The sequence below is a fragment of the Oncorhynchus mykiss genome, chromosome 23 (assembly GCF_013265735.2).
Source record: "Oncorhynchus mykiss isolate Arlee chromosome 23, USDA_OmykA_1.1, whole genome shotgun sequence".
In the NCBI taxonomy this organism is placed as follows: domain Eukaryota; kingdom Metazoa; phylum Chordata; class Actinopteri; order Salmoniformes; family Salmonidae; genus Oncorhynchus; species Oncorhynchus mykiss.
This window is the reverse complement of record NC_048587.1, coordinates 21,620,440-21,645,680: the sequence shown is the minus strand read 5'-3', so window position 1 is coordinate 21,645,680 and position 25,241 is coordinate 21,620,440. Positions and strand designations below refer to the sequence as shown.

Here is a 25,241-nt window from a genome sequence, read left to right as displayed (position 1 = left end):
ACCTGCTTTTGCTTTGACATTGTCCGCTATTGTGTGTAGATTGATAAGAGAAAACCAATGTAATCAATTGTAGAAGGCTGTAACGTAACAAAATGTCAAACAAGTCAAGGGGTCTGAATACTTTCCGAAGCACAGTAACCATATACTTTTTAACCATATAGTTAAAATCAGAAATGGTAGGTTGAGACTAATACAGTCAGGATAGTGTAACTTATCCCATCATACCCAAGATATTTAGTACAGTCTTCCAATACATTAATCAAGAGTCAATGCCTGTATACCATTATGGTAGTGAAGGCTTTTTACTGCCACTGATGGTAAACACCAACTGTGTCCAAATTCCTTTTCATCAAGATAATGGTTAACGTTCTTTGTAGAAGTTGCAGAAAGGAAAATACGTACTGTAGCTATGTAGGCTTCCTGCAGGCTACCAATTTTCACACACACAAAAAAAAAACACACAATAGGTTGTTTTTTAAATTAAAAATTAAACGAGCATGTGCATTTCTCTAAGAACCTAGGAGGTACATTTCAGTCAAAACTGGAAAAAAAAAAAAAAAAAAAAAAAAAGTGACCTGAAATCCACTATCATTCGCTTATGCCAGCTTAACCATAACCCATCCATACAGCTGTAGTAGGATGTCCCTTGGGGGCATCCGTACCTATGTAGGACATGCAATAAACAGGCTGGAGCTAGAACCTCGTGGTCGCGCGTCTTTATTTCTAGATCATACTACACAGTTCAGTATTGCAATAGTATGAAATTATCGGGGTACTGTTACTTTAATTAGATTTGACTATATAAAAAAAATACCCTACAAGTAAAAGTATATAATTGACAAAGTACTGAGTAAAAATTGTTTGAAAAATCCAATATGCCTTTGATATTTTGTAAAATTTTCTGTTACCTTAATGTTTTTACACATTACCTTTTCTTTGAATATAAGGGAGAAGTAGCAAATGTGCTGTAGGAAGTAATTTAATTGGTTGCAACAAAGGCACATCTGTGTGGGCATTTTTTTTAACCTAATTTCTATCAGCATGTTAAATGCACAACCAGAGTTAAACAAATTCGAGACCACCTTTACTCCACACACAGACGCGTACAAAGCCCTACACTTGGCAAATCTTACCATGATTATCAGGTATGAAGGTAAGACCCAGATGCAGACCACGTCGAATAAACAATAGTTTAATACTCAAACAGGGGCAAGCAATAGTAACTTTAGTTAACTCTACCTACATGAACATACTACCTCAATTGGTGACCCCGCACATTCACTCTGTACCAGCACCCCCCTGTATATATATTGTAATTTTTTTAATGCTGCTCTTTAATTACTTGTATCTATTATTCTTATCTGTATTTGTTTTAACTGCACAGTTGGTTAGGGGACGTAAGTAAGCATTTTACTGTAAGGGCCAATCGGGCTCTCCTGATCCTGGTTTGCTCGCTCCGACTTGCCATTGGACTGGGGGTGGAACCCAGAGGACAGGCTGGCCAACGACACAATGAGGGCGCAGAATGCCTTCCAGACCTGGGATGACAACTGAGGCCTCCGGTTGGAGACCAGGTCCAGCGGCAGTCCATGAATCCGGAAGACATGCTACACCATGGGCTGGGCCGTCTCCTTGGCCAAGGGGAGTTTGGGGAGAGGAATGAAGTGTGCGGCTTTGGAAAACCGGTCGATCAGTGTTTCCCTCAGACGGGAGGGTGGGGGGGTCAGAGACCCGTGACAAAATCCAGGGATATGTTGGACCAGGGGTTGTGAGGGTGACAGGCTAAACTGGAGGATTTGGCCCACTCCAGGACCGCGGATTGGACAGCGTTAGACACAAACATCTGGTTCTTGACACCCCCTCCCAGGTTTCGGCTAGGACTGCTGCGCCTCCCGGACCTGTTCCCCTATACCCCAGCTGAGTGCCGTCACCAGGCAAGAGGAAGGAAGGATTGTCTCGGGCTCTGGGGTGGTAGCCTTGGGGTTATAGCGGAGAGACAAAACATCCGGCTTGATGTTCTTGGACCCCGGCCGGTAGGAGGGGGAAAAGTTGAACTGGGTAAACAGCCCCCATTTCGCTTGCCTGGAGGTCAAGCGATTAGCGGAGCGGAGCTACTACAGATTTTTTTGTTGTCTGTACACACAATGAACAGATGCTCCTCCTCTTTAAGCCAGTGCCTCCATTGCCATCTTCTCTGCTAGAAGCTCCAGATTCCCCACATCATAATTCCTCTGTGGCGTTGAGGTGGTGGGAGAAGGCGGCGCAGGGATGCAACTTCCAATCCAGGGCAGAACATTGCGACAGAACAGTCCCCACTCCAACATCAGAAACATCTTCCTTCACCACAAACTAACAGGAAGGGTCCGGATCAACCAACATCAGAACTGTGGTGAAGCGATATTTCAGGTCCCGGAATAGCCGGTCAGCTGCCGTGGACCACGTGAACTGAGCCTTGGTAGAGGTGAGGGCAGACAGGGGAAGGCAAGGGTGCTGTAATCCCAGATAAAGTGGCGATAAAAGTTGGCTAACCCCAGGAGGTGTTGGTGGAGCGATGGAAATCGCTCCAGAATGCGCTGGAGATCCTGCTGGACATGGAGCATGTGTTCTTGGAGGGAGCGGGAGAAGACAAGGATGTTATCAAGGTAGACGAAGACAAACCGATTCAGCATGTCACGGATAACATCATTCACCAGAATGTGGACCACAGCAGGGGAGTTGGTGATGCTAAAGTGCATGAACAGATATTGTTAGTGGGCGCTGGCCGTGTTGAAAGCAGTCTTCCACTTGTCCCCCTCTCGTCCCCCTCTCGTATCCCCACCAGGTGGTAGGCGTTTCGTAGATCCAGCTTACAGTTGCCACCTGGAAAGGCTCGAAGTCCGAGGAAATGAGTGGTGGCAGATATCGGTTCTTAACAGTAATGTCATTGAGTCCCCTGTAGTCAATGCACGGGGGCAGGGTCTTGTCCTTCTTCTCCACGAAGAACAAGCCTGCGCCAGTGGGAGAGGGATGGATAAATCCTGTAGCTAGAGAGTCCCTAATGTAGTTCATAGCCTTCGTCTATGGTCCCGACAATGAGTACAGACGTTCCCGGTGCGGTGCTAGGAAGAAGGTCAATCCCGTAGTCATAGGAGCAGTGCTGCGGAAGGGAAGTGGGCCGGGACTTGTTCAAAAGCTCCCAGAGATCCTGGTACTCCGCGTGAATGGCGGAGAGGTCCGTAACCACCTACAAGGACCCAGGAAGCCTTCCCGTGGGAAGTTGTGCAGAATTCAGACAATGGTCATGGCAGAACGGACTCCAGGCCATGATAGCACCGGTAGACCAGTTGATGAGTGGATTGTGCCGTTTGGCCCAGGAGAATCCCAAAGCAGGAACTGAATGGTATCGCTGTGATTCCCTGACACCCGTAGGTTGATGAGTGGTGTTATCATGACCCAACCTACAGAGCACCTGTTCAACGGTCAAACATCAATGGGAATAAATAGTGGCTGAGTAGGGATGTTCAACTCGGAAGCTAGTGTGGGCTTCAAAAAGCTCTCATCGACCCCAGAGACAATGAGGACCCTGTCACATCTGCTCCTGCTATGCCCTCTGGTGTTCATCTGGTTTCTTCTTGAACTGCAGTTACTCTCCCATTCGCTCTCTCTCTCTGTGTATGATTGTGTGGTTGGAGAGAGGTGTGCTGAGTCAGATCCCTACCAGCGACAACTTGTTTCATAATCAAGACCTCTACAAATACTCAGTCCTGCCACTTCCACTCTGCCAGATCGAGATCTCTGCTCAGTCAGTGCATGATTCTAGCCATTTATGATTACTCAAGATACCCTGCTGTGCTTGTTTCCCTGCCTGACACCGTTTATCCTCTCATTGCACTCTGCCTCCTGTCTCCTTTTCCATCTCACCACCCAACTACCTTGTTCTGGATTTTACTCACCACTACTACCTTTGATTCCCCTCAGGACCGGTTACCCTGTTTTTCTCAGCCAACTTCAACCTCAGTCTCCACATCTATTTTTTTCTGCAACTCATCCGAGCTTCCCCGAATCTGCACTCCATATCCTTCTGTGTAACAATAAATATTTTGGTTTATTCATCCCCGTTTCCCCATCTGAGTCTGCTCTTGGGTTCCCCTGTGTCGCTCCACTTAACAGACCCCAAAAAATTTGGACTGGTTTCCCCACAGCAGAGTGAAATGATGCGAGGAAGGTGAGCAGAAAAGGTCTTCATATGGCCAACCAGAGTACTCGCTCCTGGTCTGAGCCTGGTCTTTTACCGGATACGAGGACACAAAATTACCAAAAGGCCCTCTATATAGACAACTCTTTGTGCGGATCCTGTGTTGACGTTTCACTGGCAACAGCCCAGCCCTGCCTAGTTGTATGGACTCGGGAAACAGGGTTTTTGCCCTCGATGACTCTCGAGGAAGTTCGGGAACTCTCGGGTGCTGGCCACGGGATATTCAGGGACTTCCAGGATGACTCGGAGGCGAGGTCGAATCCCTGAATGTGTGAATGAAATCAAACTTCCTCTCCATCTGACGTTCCGCAATCCCCCATCGATGCGCATTGTCAAAGTGATGAGAGAGAGTCAAGATCAAGTGTCAAGTGGGTAACTCCCCAGCAGCAAGCTCGTCCTTTACCTCCTCCGAGACGCCATGCAGGAACATGTCAAACAGTGCTTCTGGGTTCCATGCACTCTTCGCTGCCAACATGCAGAAATCCACTGCATATTCAGCCACCCTGTGGGCATTCTACCGGAGCTGAATTAGCTTACAGGCAGCTTCTCTCCTGGAGAACGGGGCATCAAAAACCTTCCTCACCTCTCCCACAAACCACTCCAGGCTCACGCATATGGCTGGCTGCTGTTCCCATACAGCGGTAGCCCAGGTGAGAGCCCTTCCAGACATCAACGTAATGAGGTAGGCTATTTTGGAGCGAGCCGGGGGGAAGGAGGGCTGAAGCTCGAAAATGAGGGCACACTAGGCTAAAAATGTCCGACAGGTGCTCGGCTCTCCATTAAAGCGTTCTGGAGTAGGTAACCTGGGGTTCCCAGGAAGGTAGAGTGGCCGGTGCTGCTAAACGTCGAGTTACTGAGGAGCGGTGGGGTTACCCCCGTGGCAGGCTGCCCTCCAGAGAACCCGCAGATTTGCTCTAGCAGCATGTCCAACACCCGGGTATGGCTGGTCAGCAACCATAGGTGGGTCAACGGTACCAGATGGCAGGCAGGTTCAGGGTAAGGGTAGGCAGAGATCAGAAATCAAAATGGTAGCAAGAGGCAGGCAGAGTGTTCAGGTAGGCAGAGTGTTCAGGCACAGGGTCAGGCAGAGTGTTCAGGCACAGGGTCAGGCAGAGTGGTCAGGTAGGCAGAGTGGTCAGGCACAGAGGCAGGCAGAGTGTTCAGGTAGGCAGAGTGTTCAGGCACAGAGGCAGGCAGAGTGGTCAGGTAGGCAGGCACAGGGTCAGGCACAGGGTCAGGCAGAGTGTTCAGGCACAGGGTCAGGCAGTGTTCAGGTATGCAGAGTGGTCAGGCGCAGGGTCAGGCAGAGTGGTCAGGCACAGGGTCAGGCAGAGTGTTCAGGCACAGGGTCAGGCAGAGTGTTCAGGCACAGGGTCAGGCAGAGTGGTCAGGTAGGCAGAGTGGTCAGGCACAGAGGCAGGCAGAGTGTTCAGGTAGGCAGAGTGGTCAGGCACAGAGGCAGGCAGAGTGTTCAGGCACAGAGGCAGGCAGAGTGGTCAGGTAGGCAGGCACAGGGTCAGGCAGAGTGGTCAGGCACAGGGTCAGGCAGAGTGTTCAGGCACAGGGTCAGGCAGTGTTCAGGCACAGGGTCAGGCAGTGTTCAGGCACAGGGTCAGGCAGTGTTCAGGTATGCAGAGTGGTCAGGCGCAGGGTCAGGCAGAGTGGTCAGGCACAGGGTCAGGCAGAGTGTTCAGGCACAGGGTCAGGCAGAGTGTTCAGGTAGGCAGAGTGGTCAGGCACAGGGTCAGGCAGAGTGGTCAGGCACAGAGGCAGGCAGAGTGTTCAGGCACATAGGCAGGCAGAGTGGTCAGGCACAGAGGCAGGCAGAGTGGTCAGGCACAGGGTCAGGCAGAGTGGTCAGGCAAAGGGTCAGACAGAGTGTTCAGGTAGGCAGGCACAGGGTCAGGCAGAGTGGTCAGGCACAGGGTCAGGCAGAGTGTTCAGGCACAGGGTCAGGCAGTGTTCAGGCACAGGGTCAGGCAGTGTTCAGGCACAGGGTCAGGCAGTGTTCAGGTATGCAGAGTGGTCAGGCGCAGGGTCAGGCAGAGTGGTCAGGCACAGGGTCAGGCAGAGTGTTCAGGCACAGGGTCAGGCAGAGTGTTCAGGCACAGGGTCAGGCAGAGTGTTCAGGTAGGCAGAGTGGTCAGGCACAGGGTCAGGCAGAGTGGTCAGGCACAGAGGCAGGCAGAGTGTTCAGGCACATAGGCAGGCAGAGTGGTCAGGCACAGAGGCAGGCAGAGTGGTCAGGCACAGGGTCAGGCAGAGTGGTCAGGCAAAGGGTCAGACAGAGTGTTCAGGTAGGCAGGCACAGGGTCAGGCAGAGTGGTCAGGCACAGGGTCAGGCAGAGTGGTCAGGTAGGCAGAGTGGTCAGGCAAAGGGTCAGACAGAGTGTTCAGGTAGGCAGGCACAGGGTCAGGCAGAGTGGTCAGGCACAGGGTCAGGCAGAGTGGTCAGGTAGGCAGAGTGGTCAGGTGGGCAGAGTGGTCAGGTGGGCATGCTAAGGGTCAACACCAGTGGGTCGAGAAAAAGAGACTTTGAAAAAGCCTGGGGCTGAGACACAAAACGCTGATTAACCTGACAAACAAGACAAACTGGCAGAAACAGAGAACACAGGTATAAATACACAGGGGCTAATGGGGAAGATGGGTGACACCTGGAGGGGTGTGGAGACAAATCACAAAGACAGGTGAAATAGATCAGGGTGTGATGATACTACTATCAACCTTTTTTTCTATTTACAAGCAAAAATGAAGCACCAGTGACTCGTCTATAATTTTTTTTGAGTCATACTACACCAGTTCTGACGCTCTTCGGATGTGGCAGGGCTTGCAAACTATTAGACTACAAAAAGGAAGCACCCCCGAGAGCTGCCCAGTGACACAAGCCTACCAGACAAGCTAAATAACTTGTGCTCGCATCGAAGCAAGTAACACTGAAACATTCATGAGGGGATCAGCTGTTCCGGACGACTGTGTGATCACGCTCTCTGCAGCTGATGTTAGTAAGACCTTTAAACAGGTCAACATTCACAAGTCCGCAGGTCCAGACGGATTACCAGGACGTTTACTCTGAGCATGCGCTTACCAAATGGCAAGTGTCTTCACTGACATTTACAACCTCTTCCTGTCAACCTCTTCCTGTCTATAATATCAACATGTTTCAAGCAGACAACCATAGTCCCTGTGCCCAAAAACACTAAGGTAACCTGCCTAAATGACTACCCACCCGTAGCGCTCACGTCTGTAGCCATGGAATGCTTTGAAAGGCTTGTCATGGCTCACATTATTAACACCATTATCCCAGAAACCCTACACCCACTCCAATTTACATACCGCCCCAACAGATCCACAGATGATGCAATCTCTATTGCACTCCACACTGCCCTTTCCCACCTGGACAAAAGGGTCACCCATGTGAGAATGCTACTCATTGACTACAGCTCAGCATTCAACACCATAGTGCCCTCAAAGCTCATCACTAAGCTAGGGATCCTGGGACTAAACCTCCCTCTGTAACTGGATCCTGGACTTCCTGACGGGCAGCCCCCAGGTGGTGACGGTAGGCAACAACACATCCGCCACACTGATCTTTAACACTGGGTCCCCTCAAGGGTGCATGTTCAGTCCCCTGTACTCTGTTCACTCATGACTGCACAGCCAGGCACGACTCCAACACCATCAAGTTTGCTGATGACAACAGTGGTAGGCCTGATCACCGACAATGATGAGACAGCCTATAGGGAAGAGGTCAGAGACCTGACCGTGTGGGGCGAAGACAACGTCTCCCTCAACATGAGCAAGACAAAGGACATGATTGTTGTCTACAGGAAAAGGATGACCGAGCATGCACCCATTCTCATCGATGGGGCTGTAGTGGAGCAGGTTGAGAGCTTCAAGTTCTTTGGTGTCCACATCACCAACAAACTAGAATGGTCCAAACACACCAAGACAGTCGTGGAGAGTGCGACAAAACATATTCCCACTCAGGAGACTGAAAAGATTTAGCATGGGTACTCAGATCCTCAAAAGGATTTACAGCCTTACCATCGTCAGCATCCTGACGGGTTGCATCACTGCCCTGTATGGCAACTGCTCGACCTGGCTTTATACATCTATAAAGCGTGTCTGGCGTGTCTGTCTATATATGGAAAAATACATTTTAACATTTAGACCAATCGATTGGTGGAAAGAGCAGGAAGACTAAGTCAACCCAGATTTTATTTCCCGTCGGGGACATCCCTAAAATCTGCTGTAGTTGTAAATCTTTTACACCTCTGGACATTATAGATTTGACACAGTATCAACCCAATAGTAGCCTTGGTGTGCAGATTTTCAATTGTGGCAGGGTGGGCACATCCATTGTAAGGCAGGATTCTCCATGTGTTGATGGTAAATGCTGATGGATACCCCAGCACAGGTGGTGTGGTACCAACTGGAGCATGTGGAGCACTCCATCTGTGAAAGTACATGTCAATCAGGCCATTGATTCCATTATATGATGTCACAGCTGAAAGGATAGCTCAGCAATCCACAATTTGGTTTGTTTAACTAGCCACTGCCATTTCATTTTAGATTAAATTATTGACCCACAATCCATTCAAGAGATGATGCAGCCATGAATGTGGCGAAGAGGGGAAATTACAATTAGCCTTTGTTGGCAGTGGCTTGTTAAAAAAAACTGAAGATTGAAGTCACTACCTGCTTTAAATGTAAGAAAACATTTAAATGATTAAAATGACTTATCCATCCCTTTAAGGTTATGAACATATATTAACTACCAAACTCAACACCCCCTTAGACCACAGTAATAGAAAGCACAGCAATTGCCTATGGCCATTGTTCATAGTGCAATGGAAATGTTTTGGGCCCTTCAAACATTGAAAGGTAAAAGTTCTTAGAGAATTGTCATGTCAACTGTGTGAGGAGTTGCAATGCAAACTCACCCAGTCTCCCCCCTCATCTGTTGCACAGAAACTGCAGTAGAGTTTCCTGTTAAGTTCTGAAAGAATAAAGGAAGCATGTCAGCTATATCACATAATGCCTTAGGATGAAAAACTATATACAGTTATTGGCAAATATATGGTCACCTTCACAATTTTCTTAAATAAATTTGTAATTTCTTCTACAAAATACAAAAATGTTTAGGTGGATTTGAGAAGTTGTCGGGCTTTGCGTCTTTCAGCAGTGGGGTCTTTGTTTACCAACAACCAAATTAATTAGAAGAAAATAACAACCTCCCTACAATCAAACATGGGGAGGTTGTTAGGTTATAGGCTACTGAGGAATTATAATGTGCTCGGTCAGCTACTTTGACATCCATGTAGGCTGAAACTACAACTAAATGTTGCCAAGTTCAAACATGTAAGGTAAAACAATAGTGCTATCGAACATTATTAATAGTCTCTTAAAGTGGGGCCAGGACAATGTAGCAACAGTAAATGAGATAATGCAGCATTGACTTGGGCTTGGGCTGCTGGCCTGTATCACCTTATTTCACACGGTAATGACACAAAGAGTAGTGTATGATGTAGACGAGGCTACAAGTCTTCAGCGTTACATTGTCAGATTGAAAAAAAGTGATAGACAATCTCACCTTTGTCCAGGATCTCTTTGGCCACCTCCATTCTGGCACCACCGATGTTAACATGCATTGGGACAGTTGGGTCACTTAGTGCCTTCTCCCTCTGCATTAACTCTCTGGCCATCTAGGTAGTACATAAAGGACAGACAATGGGATAAATATGTCTACCATCTATAGGGCCATTGAGAAATATAAGATCGTGTGAAAGCAGGTCTCCAACTGCCTTGTCATCCTAACAATAATCATCTTATTCATTGTGATAATCTTACTTTGGAAAACCTTTGTTGCTTGGCTGCAATCATGAAAACAAGGCAGCACACTGGTGATGTTGAAGCTCCACTGATTTGATGATATTACACCAACATTTAATTTAGAGTTTGTCACATAGCAACCAAGTTCTCTATTGACCTGGGTCATATTCATTAGTGGACACCATAGCACATCGGTTAGCAACAGAAGAAAATTGTTTCTCCTTGAACACATGCACATGGGTCCCTTCCCATTTCAGACCATTTTCTTAGGCGTGCACATGACAGGTGTGCAATGTATACTAATTTGTTATGCTAATCTAATCCTTTCAATGGAATGACTTTGGCTAAACCCTCAAAGATCTCTTAATGTGGGTGCATTTGCTTTTGACTCACTTTTGGGTGGCCTACCATTAAGGGTTGCGCACAGATTTCTAACATAACAAATTTCCCTACTGATTTATCCTCGGACCTATTTAGCATATGAACTCACCAGCAACACATAAACTCCACAATTGTAGCTGTCGCTTTGCTTGGTGTGCGGTATTGTCGACGCCTGCCAGGGAACATTGCTGAAAACAGATTCTGTCCCAGTTCTGCGGGTTCGTTCATCAAACCAGTATCTGTTTGGGGAGGAAAACATTCATACACCTGCATGGCTGCTCATGAATGAAAATGGGATGGCTTAACTGAAATCAATAATGCTTTATAATTCTCTTCATAGCATACAACATTCATAACATGAACACATAGGCTAATTAAGTCAATATGCAACCGGACCATAAATGTAAAAGTAGCCTCAACATTGACAACTCAACTTAACTTGTATGCCGGATATTGGATAAATGGTCCAACAATTTTTGCCTGACCATACAATAGAAGTACTCAGTTGTTTGTTTGTTTGTTTGTTTGTTTGTTTGTTTGTTTGTTTGTTTGTTTGTTTGTTTGTTTTTTGATTGTGGAATAGTACTGGGGTGGAGAAATCAGAATTAGCTAAGTAACATAGATCATTAAGATGCCTTATCTGCAGAACATGCTTATATAATTGAACTGTTGAACTCATCATTAGAATATCTCCTTTCCGAATCTGGTGTTGGCAGCTGCACTGCAGCTCCTCAGTCACCTTTGGCCCAGAGAGGGGAGAAGTCAGGCTTGTCTTTCACATGTCCCCGTTGCAATGCAGAATATCAGCAAGGAATATGGCAAAAAGGAGGTAAGGAAACATTGCTTCCATATGTGAACATTGCATCCTTCCCTCATGCTGCCAACATACCCTCGTAAAACTGACCATCCTACCGATCCTCGACTTCAGCGATGTCATTTACAAAATAGTCTCCATCCCTCTACTCCACAAATTGGATGCAGTCTATCACTGTGCCATCTGTTTTGTCACCAAAGCCCCATATACTACCCACCACTGTGACCTGTATACCCTTGTTGGCTGGCCCTCGCTTCATACTCGTTGCCAAACCCACTGGCTCCAGGTCATCTAAAAGTCTCTGCTAGGTAAAGCCCCGCCTCATCTCAGCTCACTGGTAACCATAGCAGCACCCACAGCACGCACTCCAGCAGGTAAATCTTACTAGTGACTCCCAAAGCCAATTATTCCTTTGGCCGCATTTCCTTCCAGTTATCTGCTGCCAATGACTGGAACGAACTGCAAAAAATAAATCACTGAAGCTGGAGACTCATATCTCCCTCTATCCCTCTAACTTTAAGCACCAGTATCTCTACTTGCACATTCATCTTCTGCACATCTACCATTCCAGTGTTTAATTGCTATATTGTAATTACTTCGCCACCATGGCCTATTTATTGCCTTACCTCCCTTATCTTATCTCATTTGCACACACTGTATATATACTTTGGACTTTTTCTACTGTATGTTTGTTTATTCCATGTGTAACTCTGTTGTTGTATGTGTGGAACTGCTTTGATTTCTTGGTCAGGTCGCAGTTGCAAATGAGAACTTCTCAGCTAGCATACCCGGTTAATAAAAGGTGAAAAAAATAATAATAATAATTTGCTAACCATGTAAAGGGATGGCCTAAGTCATGGGAAACCAATCACTTGTCTCCAGGATGCTGACCTTCTAGGCAGAGTTAAAAAAAAAGCCATCTCTGTCCAGTGTCTGTTCTTTTCCCCATCTTAATATTTTATTTTTATTGGCCAGTCTGAGATATGTCTTTTTCTTTGCAACTCTGCCTAGAAGGCCAGCATCCCGGAGTCGCCTCTTCACTGTTGACCTTGAGACTGGTGTTTTGCGGCTATTATTTAATGTAGTTGCCAGTTGAGGACTTGAGGCGTCTAGTTTGACAAACAATGTACTTGTCCTCTTACTCAGTTGTGCACCGGGGCCTCCCACTCCTCTTCTATTCTGGTTAGAGACCGTTTGCGCTGTTTTGTGAAGGGAGTAGTACACAGCGTTGGACGAGATCTTAAGTTTGTCAATTTGTTCGATGGAATAGCCTTCATTTCTCAGAACAAGAATAGACTGATGACTTTTAATAGAAAGTGCTTTTTTTCTGGCCTTTTTGTACCTGTAATCGAACCCACAAAGGCTGATGCTCCAGATACTCAACTAGTCTAAAGGAGGACAGTTTTATTGCTTCTTTAATCAGAACAGTTTTCAGTTGTGCTAACATAATTCCAAAAGGGTTTTCTAATTATCAATTAGCCTTTTAAAATGATAAACTTGGATGAGCTAACACGACTTGACATTGGAACACAGTAGTGAAGGTTGCTGATAAAGAGCCTCTGTACGCCTGTGTAGATATTCCATACAAAATCTGCTGTCTCCAGCAACAAAAGTTATTTCCAACATTAACAATGTGTTTGATAAATTTGATGTTATTTTATGTCAAAATATTTTCTTTCAAAAACAATGACATTTTATAGTGATCCCAAACTTTGGAACGGTAGTATAGTTTAAGTATAACTTATGTATAACTTATGTCAGCAAACCAGAAGGCAAGATTCTAGTTTTTTTAGAATTTACAGTGCAAGAAGCACACGCCAACACTCAGACATAATTTACAAACAAAACGTGTGTAGTGAGTCCGCCAGATCAGAGGCAGTAGTTTGAATGGGACAATTTCTGTCCTGCTCAGCATTCAAAATGTAACGGTTTTGGTGTCAGGGAAAATGTATATGGAGTAAAAACGACATATCTTTAGGAATGTAGTAAAGTAATAGTGGTAAAAAAAATGTATATACCAATGTAAGGTACAGATACCCCTAAAAACTATTTTTACACCCCTGGATTGACCATACCTGATGTGCTTAACCAGGTTCTCGCTCATATGGCTCTCTGTGTTAGGGGAACCAGTAGGGTCCAGAACAATGGCAGAGTGGGTCCTGCGATTGACATACTAAACAAACACAAGTGGTAATTCCAAGTCAGTATATCAAAATGGCCTCAAACATAACATATTCAAGAATAATACTGTCTAATCTCTCACTAAAATGGTAAATCTTGTAGAGCTTACCAAGAGTATCCAGTGGTAGTTTCCCACGTTGCAAACGCCAATCAAGCAACTGTGCTGCTCCAGATTGGTCTACAGGAATAGGAGTGAAGATGCATCTATACGGTGTGCCAGGCAATCTTTTGTCAGGCAGGTGGCAGCTCTCCCTACATTGACCCGTCTAGCCTCTTATTTAGAAACATGACACAAAAATAACTCTGCGGACATGCCTTTACCTTTGACAAGGTGTTCTTGCGCATCGCCACCTTATCCCCATGCAGGATAATCCCTGCCACAAAGTGATCCACAATAAAAACATCCTTCTCCACTTGAATGTCAACCCTCTTCAGTTGGAGGTAGAAGTCAATTACCTAAAGCAGAATGGCATATGGTTGGTCAAAGTTCACATGATGCTCAGGCAATAGTCACCTCAGTCAACAACTCTAATTGTACTTTATACCAACTGCACGCATGGAAATTTCATACAATTCAACCATAACATGTGGGGGAGCTTAACATACCTCCCCACTAAGCCACTCATTGGGCTTCAATGTAAGGAAGTCATGGAGGTGCAGGATGGCAACGGATCCCTCCAACAAAAATCGTGCGGTTGCCCTGTCCACTCCATCCGAAGACATTGCCCACAGTTGCTTCACCTACACAAACAAATTTTGGCCATCAAAAATGGGGTCCAAACTGCCTGAGTGTACAGATGCGATCAACATGCAGTAGGAAAACATGCAGAATATAACAAAAACAGACACATTCCACTTACTCTATTCTCCAATTCATCATCCCTGCTGGGGTGTTTCTCAGACAGAGACTGTTGGAATTGGTCACCCTATTGAATAATGGTTACAGTTCAGTTTGGGACAGCATTCTGCATTTTGTCTTCACGTATATACATTAAACCCATGAGGATCACATGGCTTCGTAAAAATGCTTACCATTTTAACATACCCAAATAAGAAATGTAACTAAATAGCAACACATAAGACCGACCTGTTGATGAACGGTCGATTGCTCTTCCTGTTGTTTGGTGCCCGTCTGGACATGCTCCTTGGTGGCACACTTATGGCCAGAGCGTTTTGCGGCCAGATGCCTTGTCCCCAGCTTTATTGGCATAGGACTGTCCACACTTCCGCCAATGGCCAGTACAGCTGCCAGTCGGTGGACACACCTCTGGGCACTGTCAGATGCAGAGCAGGAACACGTCTCCGTTGGCAACAGAGTAACCACATGCTGCTTGTCTGAGAAGCCCTGGTAGAGGAACGATTTGGTGCTTGGCACCAGGAGAATCCGTCCTTTTGCCACAATCATCCTGGCTAAGGCCTCCGCTCCAGTTTCTGCCATGACAACCTCTTCTTGTGCCACACAGGACTGAATGCCTTCAGCAAAAGACACCATGTCTTCCTCTGACATGTGGTAGGGGAAACTGGTGGTGGGCATTCGCCTGGAAAATTGCTCATGGCACTCAGGGGTCAGGTGGAAATTCCCTAGATTACAGTAGCCCCGCAGCACCTCCCTCAAGGCATTGGTTTGGAGTTGGTAGAGTAGATAAACCAATTTATCTACTCTGACCTTCTTCCATCCAACTAATGCCTTGAGGACAGCATTGAAGCTCTCTGAGCAGTTGTTGGTTATTCCATCTGACTGGATGCCCAAGCTGTTGAGCACGTATTGTGCACTCTTGTCCATGGCATCAGAGAGCGACTGATGGAAATAAGCCTTGAAATCAGGGCTCCAGTGAAGACACACCCTCGCCAGGGTGCATTCGTAGTCACTCCTTGATTTCGTTGCCAAGAGCTCTTTGATGGCCTGCTGGTAATCGGCCACAGCTTCGGCACCCTCTGACCCCATTTTGTGCTTCACATTGTTGGAGATGTGGTTCCAGCAATTGACAATCCTGGCTTGTGGCAGCACAGACTGGATTGCTCCCTCAATAGCCGCCTCACGGTCTATGCAGAAGATTGCTGTTGATAGTTGGGGAAGGAATGAAAGGATGGTGCGAAAGAACTGTTTGTGATTTTCCATGTGCCTGGTGGTGTGAATGAGGAATGCCACGGGAAGGACAGGTGCCTCTTGAAATGCAACATGACGGAAAACAAGGGGTGAAACATAAAAATTGCCGAGGTCAAACGTAGTGTCATAGTGAAAAATGTGCGCACCTTGGTGTTTGCTTTTAATAACTGCCTTGGCCTCTTCAACCATTTCTGGTGCTGCCACTACCAGAAGGGTTGCGGGTCGAGTCTCCATATGGGTGACAAATCCGGGGAGAATGTCACCCATCATATGTGTTGCCACCAACTCGTCCCGGTCCAAAACAGTGACGTCCCTTGCTCGACGAATAGTGTTCTTTACTTGTGCCAAGTTGCGAGGTTGGTAAACTGGCATGAATGATGCATTTGGGGGTGGTGGTGGGTTATTGGTCATGTCTGAGTATACTTTGCCAGGTGTTTCAGCCTTTCGCCGGGACATTTCATCTATGATTGAGGTAGCCGATCGGATGAAATCCCTTGCTTGCTGCTGTTGGCTGTTGCCGTGGGGGTGGGGGACATTGGAGTGTGCCTCCTCACCAAAGTAGTGAATTAGCACAGGAGTATCAGGCTGGTGAAGCAACTCATACTCCCTTTTTTGGAACCCTGGTTCTTCCTTTCCTGCATAGTACCGCACCCTTAGTTTTGGTGAACGGCGAGGAAGGCTGTGGGATCCCTTCTGAATCCATCTTTTTTGGTCCGCTTTCCAGTCCTCACATGACAAGGAACTACCTGCAAACAGAAAAATGTCTCCAGGCTTGGGGTGGAGTGGTGGAAGGTGGGATACCTTAGTGGGATCAACCGTTTCAATCATTTCAGCTGCTTGTGCTGGTGTTAAAGGCAGCAGGCGTGTGGTGTATACTTGTTGTGGTAGTGATTGGAGGACCTGGGGTGGTGATGGGGCAATCTGGGAGACGGAGTGGGGTTGTGCATTGGCCATCCTTCCCTTACTCCATACATCATAGAGTTGACGGCGATAGCTGAAGGTATTAGACCTTTCCAGTTCAATGACTATCAAAGAAAATAATCCATTTTCCTGATGGTAGCTAGCTGCTGTAACTTCCTCTGGTGAGAGGCCTAGCCTTTCAACAACTGAGGCAATGTCATCAAAAGTTGGGGCCCTCTTTCTCTTTGGCATTCTGACAAGGAAAATTACATTGGTATAAGTATTGATATTAAGACAGTTAACTAACTATATGGAATGTTATATGGAAAAATCTCTCTAGTGCTTCAAATCGTTTACTAAGCCAGACTGGGGTACATTCAGAAAGAAATTGAGACCACTTACATTCTACATAAATTAAATAATTTTGATTTCAAATCAGCATGCAGAATTTGACATTAAAGGTAAAGGATTTAAAGTGAATTCTAACCTTTGATAAAAATTAACCATATCCCCCCTGTAATAATTTCTAAATACATGACTTGCCAAATCATGTCTAAGCAATGATTACTTCCAGGCAGGATGGAATTACGCTATCATTCATTACCAGTGGGCTGCAGGTATAAGGGACATAAGCAGTAGCTAGGGGGCCACCTACCATTATTAGGATTTATTTTTTAAAGAATTCAGTCACTTACTATTGTATTAGAATAGTAAAATACACAAGGCGAAATTGAGATTTGGTTATGAATCAGCAGTTCGTTATCAAATGGTAACATACACAGTAATACCTAACAAAAAGTTTGTTTGAAGCTCCCACAATGCAGCAATACCTAACAATAGAAAACACTTTTTTTAAAGTATGTAATAAATATCAGAACAAGTTGTGTAAGTCACATGTCAGCTACAAACATTTAGATTGGTAAGTTAGTCGCACCAGTTAAACTTCTAGTAATAATGGCCCAATTTGGATTTTGTTGGGGCGTGGGGGGCACCCCAACAAAATCTCAGTTAGGGCCCCAAAAAGGCATGTTAAGATCCAAATGAACATCAGAACATGGACAGAGGGGGACCTGGGACTTAATCCACAAATCATCTCAGAGTCAGTGCTGATCTAGGATGTGTCTAATCTTATTCTTGTTGTAAACTGCAAAACTGATCCGAGAGGAACACTTCTACTCTGAGACACTTGATACGCAAGACCCCAGGTTAGATTGAATGTTGACACTTGGTCCCTGGGGTTGAGTGGGGTTATTTGGGTATCAAACTTAATGCTAATGAATTTACCTGGAGTAGGAGTGATGAGTTATTGCTGATGCGGATGACGCAGACGCTCAAGTGTTTCCACTGTACGAGATATCTGGAATGGTACAGACAGTATACAGGTCAGAGGTAAAAAGTCTATTATATGCAAATAACACGATTGGGATGTCGAGCTGACAATAGTGGCTTGCTCAATCTTTACATATATCCCTCCTTTGTTCCTCCCTAAAAGTAATCACTGATTATAAATAACTAGAAGGGTTAAACCCATGTAGTGGAGCACTTGGTTTGACCTGCCCAATCCTGTCTAAGCAGTGATAACTTAATTGAGGGAGGAAGGAGTTTGCAAGTAATTAGTACCAAACATCTCAGTTCTCCCAAAGTGCACCCATTCAAGTCTCAGTATGTAGAGGAAATATGGTGCAAAGCCATTTTAGACCATGCATGTGCAAATCTAAATGCTTTTACACATATGGCGAATAATATTATGTGCGCCCTTCAGGAGAAGTGAGTGTTTGATATCATTAAACTGAATTGAAATCATGATCATTAGTTATTTGTTACACAGGCATCAGACCAGATTATGTAAAAATATTTACAGGCCACTCAAAACGAGAAATTAATAAAGACTACAAATTAAATGCTTCACCCACATATTAAACAGATTCAAAGTATGTCTACAAGAACAAGTACTGATATACAGATATTTGTTATTTCAGTTGTCATTGATTGGCATTTCCCCTCATCCCAATACACGTGTAATGTCTACATCGTGTAGAACCTTTCCATTTAACTGCACAGTAGGCCAGCCAACATTGGACAAGTGCTGGTGAAAAAACAGCCACATGCTAGATCAAACAGTGACATACCAAAGTTTGGCAGGATGTCATCCAGAATGTGGAAATTAAAGGGCGTATGCAAGGGGTCAAAGGTCACAATTGGGCAGAATGGGAAATATCATCAATAATCAGAGACTGGATGCATAATTAGTATATTTGTATACAGTTATGCTTAAAGACCGGCACAGAAGAGACCCGGTTCATTTTTCACGCATTATATTGATTTTTTCTACCCCAAATTGTCAGATAGTTTTAGTAGTTCATTAAAGTCTTTGTACAGGAAACTTGTGGTTAGCTAATGGGCCACTAAAGGCTAGTTTTTTGTATAAAAGCAAAAAGTTACTAAACGTTTTCTGATAGGGTATCCTACAGCATAGGAGAATGGTCCTTAGTGGTGCTGCAGACCACCAAAGTAACAGAAAACCCAATTTAAACATTTCAGTATATTTCCATAACTGTAAAGGCTAAAGATTATTAGGGTAATGCATGCATGTTTGTCTGATAATGCATTCAGTCATTTTGGTAAATTAAAGGGTATTTCACCTGCATGTGTTACTAGTGCCATTCTGGCCCTAAAGATAAGATATTGGACCGTTGACCCATTGATCCTTCTAAATTCCGGATGACCTCCACCCATACAGTGTTCATCACCCTATTTCATATAGCATGGATATATAGCATGGAAATTTAAGGGAAATGACAAACTGAAAAATAATTTGGTGAAATGTTTTCAATACACTACTTTTGAAATGTGAAGTCTTACATTTTAGATTGTAGGGTCACATCACTTCAATTACATGGTATCTGTATGTTAATAATATATTTATATGAATTTTGCCATGTCATGTGTAAAATGTGGTGCTATAACAAATAAACCTTACCAGTCACAACTGTGTCAATGAATTGTTGGAGTCACGTTCCAGCTTGCAGATGACTTTTCATTTATAAAAAACTACTTAATATTATTTGAAGCTCAGTAATTCAGTCACAATTCACCCTTGATCGATCACAGTCTTGATGCTCTAGAACTCAGCAAAGGAGTCAGTCTATGATTTCAAGCACTTATAATCAGCACCTAGATGACAGACACCTGTGTAGCATTGACTGCACTTCTACTTGCACTAATGTGTGGTCAATTAGACATTAATGACAAGAAATGACTAGAAACCTTGTAAATACTTTACTTAATCCTTGTGTAGTCTTAACATTCTGTTTACCCCCCTTGTCCCAAGGGTCAAAAATGACCCGCTTTCACTGAACCCTGAAAATAAGCAGCTTAATTGAATTTTAAAGGCCAAATCTATTTTGAATGAATAAACAACCTGTCATTCATCACAAACTTTGTGAATGTCTGGGTTTTCCAGAAATACTGAATTTAATCAGTGGACACCACTCGTTTTTATTACAACACACCTGTCATTATTGTTTTCTTTACTAAAGCAGAGGTTTATTATTATTATTACTGCTAAAGGTATTGCAAAGGTATCAACATGTTGTTTTTCAAGAGATAGCACTTGTATAGCCTAAGACGGTAGCAGAAATGTGCAGAAAGTAGTTTAAAAATATTTTTATTGAAGGGAACAATAACAGTCTTGAGCTTTTTGGAATAAGTTGTGATATATTCTGATATACAGTACAATGAGGAAGTCTTCTATACATTTCTCCCATTTTTTTAACCATTGTCCTCACCTGCAAGGTGTATAAACCTTGTGTAGAATGTTCTTTAACAGAGTTGTGGTAACGTACTATGTCGTGGAGTAACAATATAACCCTTGTCTGCAAAAGCCAACTTTGACCTGGGGGCATGCTTTGTAGACCATTCAAAAGCGTTCCGATACCTTGTCCCCAAGAAAAAACCCACGTGTTATGATAGCTTATAGACAGTAGTAGGCAAATGAAGGGCCAAAGTTCCAATATTAAGATTTTGGAATAACATTTCTAGGGTCTATTTGTTAGTAATTGGAAACACACCTCTTTCGAATTTCGTCCCCCGTTCCTAAACACATCCATCCTATAGTGTAGGTTTTGAAGATTCCTAATCTATGTTTGTAGTCATCAAAAGAAGATTGAGGAACGGTTGGTGGACCCAAGAAGTACAAGCCCCCACACCATTCTCTAACCTCTGAAATGTTGTCCTTGATGTGTGCATTGTTAAGTCCCCCTTAACATCTTGTCTCTGTCTGTCTGGTAGAGTAGTGGTTATGGTGACAGCATCCCAAACCAGAGTTTGAGAGTTCAAATCTGAAGAGAGGATTTTTTAGAGAGACATTTTTGATGTTGCCTTTTGTGGGCTTGAAAGAGCTAACTTGAGGAGTGTAGAAGAGTAGGGGATTGTTCCCATCAAATATCAAGAAATGAATTGACACCTTGTGTAGAATGTTCTTTAATAGAGTTGTGGTAACGTACTATGTCGTGGAGTAACAATATATTATCCTTGTCTGCAAAAGGCAACTTTGACCTGGGGGCATGCTTTGTAGACCATTCAAAAGCGTTCCGATACCTTGTCCCCAAGAAAAAACCCACGTGTTATGATAGCTTATAGACAGTAGTAGGCAAATGAAGGGCCAAAGTTCCAATATTAAGATTTTGGAATAACATTTCTAGGGTCTATTTGTTAGTAATTGGAAACACGCCTCTTTCGAATTTCGTCCCCCGTTCCTAAACACATCCATTCTATAGTGTAGGTTTTGAAGATTCCTAATCTATGTTTGTAGTCATCAAAAGAAGATTGAGGAACGGTTGGTGGACCCAAGAAGTACAAGCCCCCACACCATTCTCTAACCTCTGAAATGTTGTCCTTGATGTGTGCATTGTTAAGTCCCCCTTAACATCTTGTCTCTGTCTGTCTGGTAGAGTAGTGGTTATGGTGACAGCATCCCAAACCAGAGTTTGAGAGTTCAAATCTGAAGAGAGGATTTTTTAGAGAGACATTTTTGATGTTGCCTTTTGTGGGCTTGAAAGAGCTAACTTGAGGAGTGTAGAAGAGTAGGGGATTGTTCCCATCAAATATCAAGAAATGAATTGACACCTTGTGTAGAATGTTCTTTAATAGAGTTGTGGTAACGTACTATGTCGTGGAGTAACAATATATTATCCTTGTCTGCAAAAGGCAACTTTGACCTGGGGGCATGCTTTGTAGACCATTCAAAAGCGTTCCGATACCTTGTCCCCAAGAAAAAACCCACGTGTTATGATAGCTTATAGACAGTAGTAGGCAAATGAAGGGCCAAAGTTCCAATATTAAGATTTTGGAATAACATTTCTAGGGTCTATTTGCTAGTAATTGGAAACACGCCTCTTTCGAATTTCGTCCCCCGTTCCTAAACACATCCATTCTATAGTGTAGGTTTTGAAGATTCCAAATCTATGTTTGTAGTCATCAAAAGAAGATTGAGGAACGGTTGGTGGACCCAAGAAGTACAAGCCCCCACACCATTCTCTAACCTCTGAAATGTTGTCCTTGATGTGTGCATTGTTAAGTCCCCCTTGACATCTTGTCTCTGTCTGTCTGGTAGAGTAGTGGTTATGGTGACAGCATCCCAAACCAGAGTTTGAGAGTTGAAATCTGGAGAGAGGATTTTTTAGAGAGCCATTTTTGATGTTGCCTTTTGTTGGCATGAAAGAACTAACTTGAGGTTTGTTGGGGGGATGGGGGTAGTTCCCATCAATTAGAAGGACTGAAGTGACACCTTGTATAGAATGTCCTTTTAATAGAGTTGTGGTAACGTACTATGTCGTGGAGTAACAATATATTATCCTTGTCTGCAAAAGGCAACTTTGACCTGGGGGCATGCTTTGTAGACCATTCAAAAGCGTTCCGATACCTTGTCCCCAAGAAAAAACCCACGTGTTATGATAGCTTATAGACAGTAGTAGGCAAATGAAGGGCCAAAGTTCCAATATTAAGATTTTGGAATAACATTTCTAGGGTCTATTTGTTAGTAATTGGAAACACGCCTCTTTCGAATTTCGTCCCCTGTTCCTAAACACATCCATCCTATAGTGTAGGTTTTGAAGATTCCTAATCTATGTTTGTAGTCATCAAAAGAAGATTGAGGAACGGTTGGTGAACCCAAGAAGTACAAGCCCCCACACCATTCTCTAACCTCTGAAATGTTGTCCTTGATGTGTGCATTGTTAAGTCCCCCTTAACATCTTGTCTCTGTCTGTCTGGTAGAGTAGTGGTTATGGTGACAGCATCCCAAACCAGAGTTTGAGAGTTCAAATCTGAAGAGAGGATTTTTTAGAGAGACATTTTTGATGTTGCCTTTTGTGGGCTTGAAAGAGCTAACTTGAGGAGTGTAGAAGAGTAGGGGATTGTTCCCATCAAATATCAAGAAATGAATTGACACCTTGTGTAGAATGTTCTTTAATAGAGTTGTGGTAACGTACTATGTCGTGGAGTAACAATATATTATCCTTGTCTGCAAAAGGCAACTTTGACCTGGGGGCATGCTTTGTAGACCATTCAAAAGCGTTCCGATACCTTGTCCCCAAGAAAAAACCCACGTGTTATGATAGCTTATAGACAGTAGTAGGCAAATGAAGGGCCAAAGTTCCAATATTAAGATTTTGGAATAACATTTCTAGGGTCTATTTGTTAGTAATTGGAAACACGCCTCTTTCGAATTTCGTCCCCCGTTCCTAAACACATCCATTCTATAGTGTAGGTTTTGAAGATTCCTAATCTATGTTTGTAGTCATCAAAAGAAGATTGAGGAACGGTTGGTGGACCCAAGAAGTACAAGCCCCCACACCATTCTCTAACCTCTGAAATGTTGTCCTTGATGTGTGCATTGTTAAGTCCCCCTTAACATCTTGTCTCTGTCTGTCTGGTAGAGTAGTGGTTATGGTGACAGCATCCCAAACCAGAGTTTGAGAGTTCAAATCTGAAGAGAGGATTTTTTAGAGAGACATTTTTGATGTTGCCTTTTGTGGGCTTGAAAGAGCTAACTTGAGGAGTGTAGAAGAGTAGGGGATTGTTCCCATCAAATATCAAGAAATGAATTGACACCTTGTGTAGAATGTTCTTTAATAGAGTTGTGGTAACGTACTATGTCGTGGAGTAACAATATATTATCCTTGTCTGCAAAAGGCAACTTTGACCTGGGGGCATGCTTTGTAGACCATTCAAAAGCGTTCCGATACCTTGTCCCCAAGAAAAAACCCACGTGTTATGATAGCTTATAGACAGTAGTAGGCAAATGAAGGGCCAAAGTTCCAATATTAAGATTTTGGAATAACATTTCTAGGGTCTATTTGTTAGTAATTGGAAACACGCCTCTTTCGAATTTCGTCCCCCGTTCCTAAACACATCCATTCTATAGTGTAGGTTTTGAAGATTCCAAATCTATGTTTGTAGTCATCAAAAGAAGATTCAAATCAAATCAAATCAAATCAAATTTTATTTGTCACATACACATGGTTAGCAGATGTTAATGCGAGTGTAGCGAAATGCTTGTGCTTCTAGTTCCGACAATGCAGTAATAACAAGTAATCTAACTAACAATTCCAAAACTACTGTCTTGTACACAGTGTAAGGGGATAAAGAATATGTACATAAGGATATATGAATGAGTGATGGTACAGAGCAGCATAGGCAAGATACAGTAGATGGTATCGGGTACAGTATGTACAATGAGATGAGTATGTAAACAAAGTGGCATAGTATAGTATAAAGTGGCTAGTGATACATGTATTACATAAGGATACCGTCGATGATATAGAGTACAGTATATACGTATGCGTATGAGATGAATAATGTAGGGTAAGTAACATTTATATAAGGTAGCATTGTTTAAAGTGGCTAGTGATATATTTACATCATTTCCCATCAATTCCCATTATTAAAGTGGCTGGAGTTGAGTCAGTGTCAGTGTGTTGGCAGCAGCCACTCAGTGTTAGTGGTGGCTGTTTAACAGTCTGATGGCCTTGAGATAGAAGCTGTTTTTCAGTCTCTCGGTCCCAGCTTTGATGCACCTGTACTGACCTCGCCTTCTGGATGATAGCGGGGTGAACAGGCAGTGGCTCGGGTGGTTGATGTCCTTGATGATCTTTATGGCCTTCCTGTGACATCGGGTGGTGTAGGTGTCCTGGAGGGCAGGTAGTTTGCCCCCGGTGATGCGTTGTGCAGACCTCACTACCCTCTGGAGAGCCTTACGGTTGAGGGCGGTGCAGTTGCCATACCAGGCGGTGATACAGCCCGCCAGGATGCTCTCGATTGTGCATCTGTAGAAGTTTGTGAGTGCTTTTGGTGACAAGCCAAATTTCTTCAGCCTCCTGAGGTTGAAGAGGCGCTGCTGCGCCTTCTTCACGATGCTGTCTGTGTGAGTGGACCAATTCAGTTTGTCTGTGATGTGTATGCCGAGGAACTTAAAACTTGCTACCCTCTCCACTACTGTTCCATCGATGTGGATAGGGGGGTGTTCCCTCTGCTGTTTCCTGAAGTCCACAATCATCTCCTTAGTTTTGTTGACGTTGAGTGTGAGGTTGTTTTCCTGACACCACACTCCGAGGGCCCTCACCTCCTCCCTGTAGGCCGTCTCATCGTTGTTGGTAATCAAGCCTACCACTGTTGTGTCGTCCGCAAACTTGATGATTGAGTTGGAGGCGTGCGTGGCCACGCAGTCGTGGGTGAACAGGGAGTACAGGAGAGGGCTCAGAACGCAACCTTGTGGGGCCCCAGTGTTGAGG

The 25,241-nt window shown here is 44.2% G+C and overlaps 1 long non-coding RNA gene across 1 annotated transcript; it reads right to left on the bottom strand.

Moving 5' to 3' along the window:
• Positions 1-12,942: 12,942 nt before the first annotated feature.
• Positions 12,943-14,648, bottom strand: LOC110534944. Its single transcript, XR_002475196.2, has 3 exons — positions 14,530-14,648; positions 14,303-14,368; positions 12,943-14,183 (listed from the first exon to the last, which is right to left on the bottom strand). It is a non-coding gene; the product is annotated as an uncharacterized LOC110534944 (long non-coding RNA).
• Positions 14,649-25,241: the final 10,593 nt, after the last annotated feature.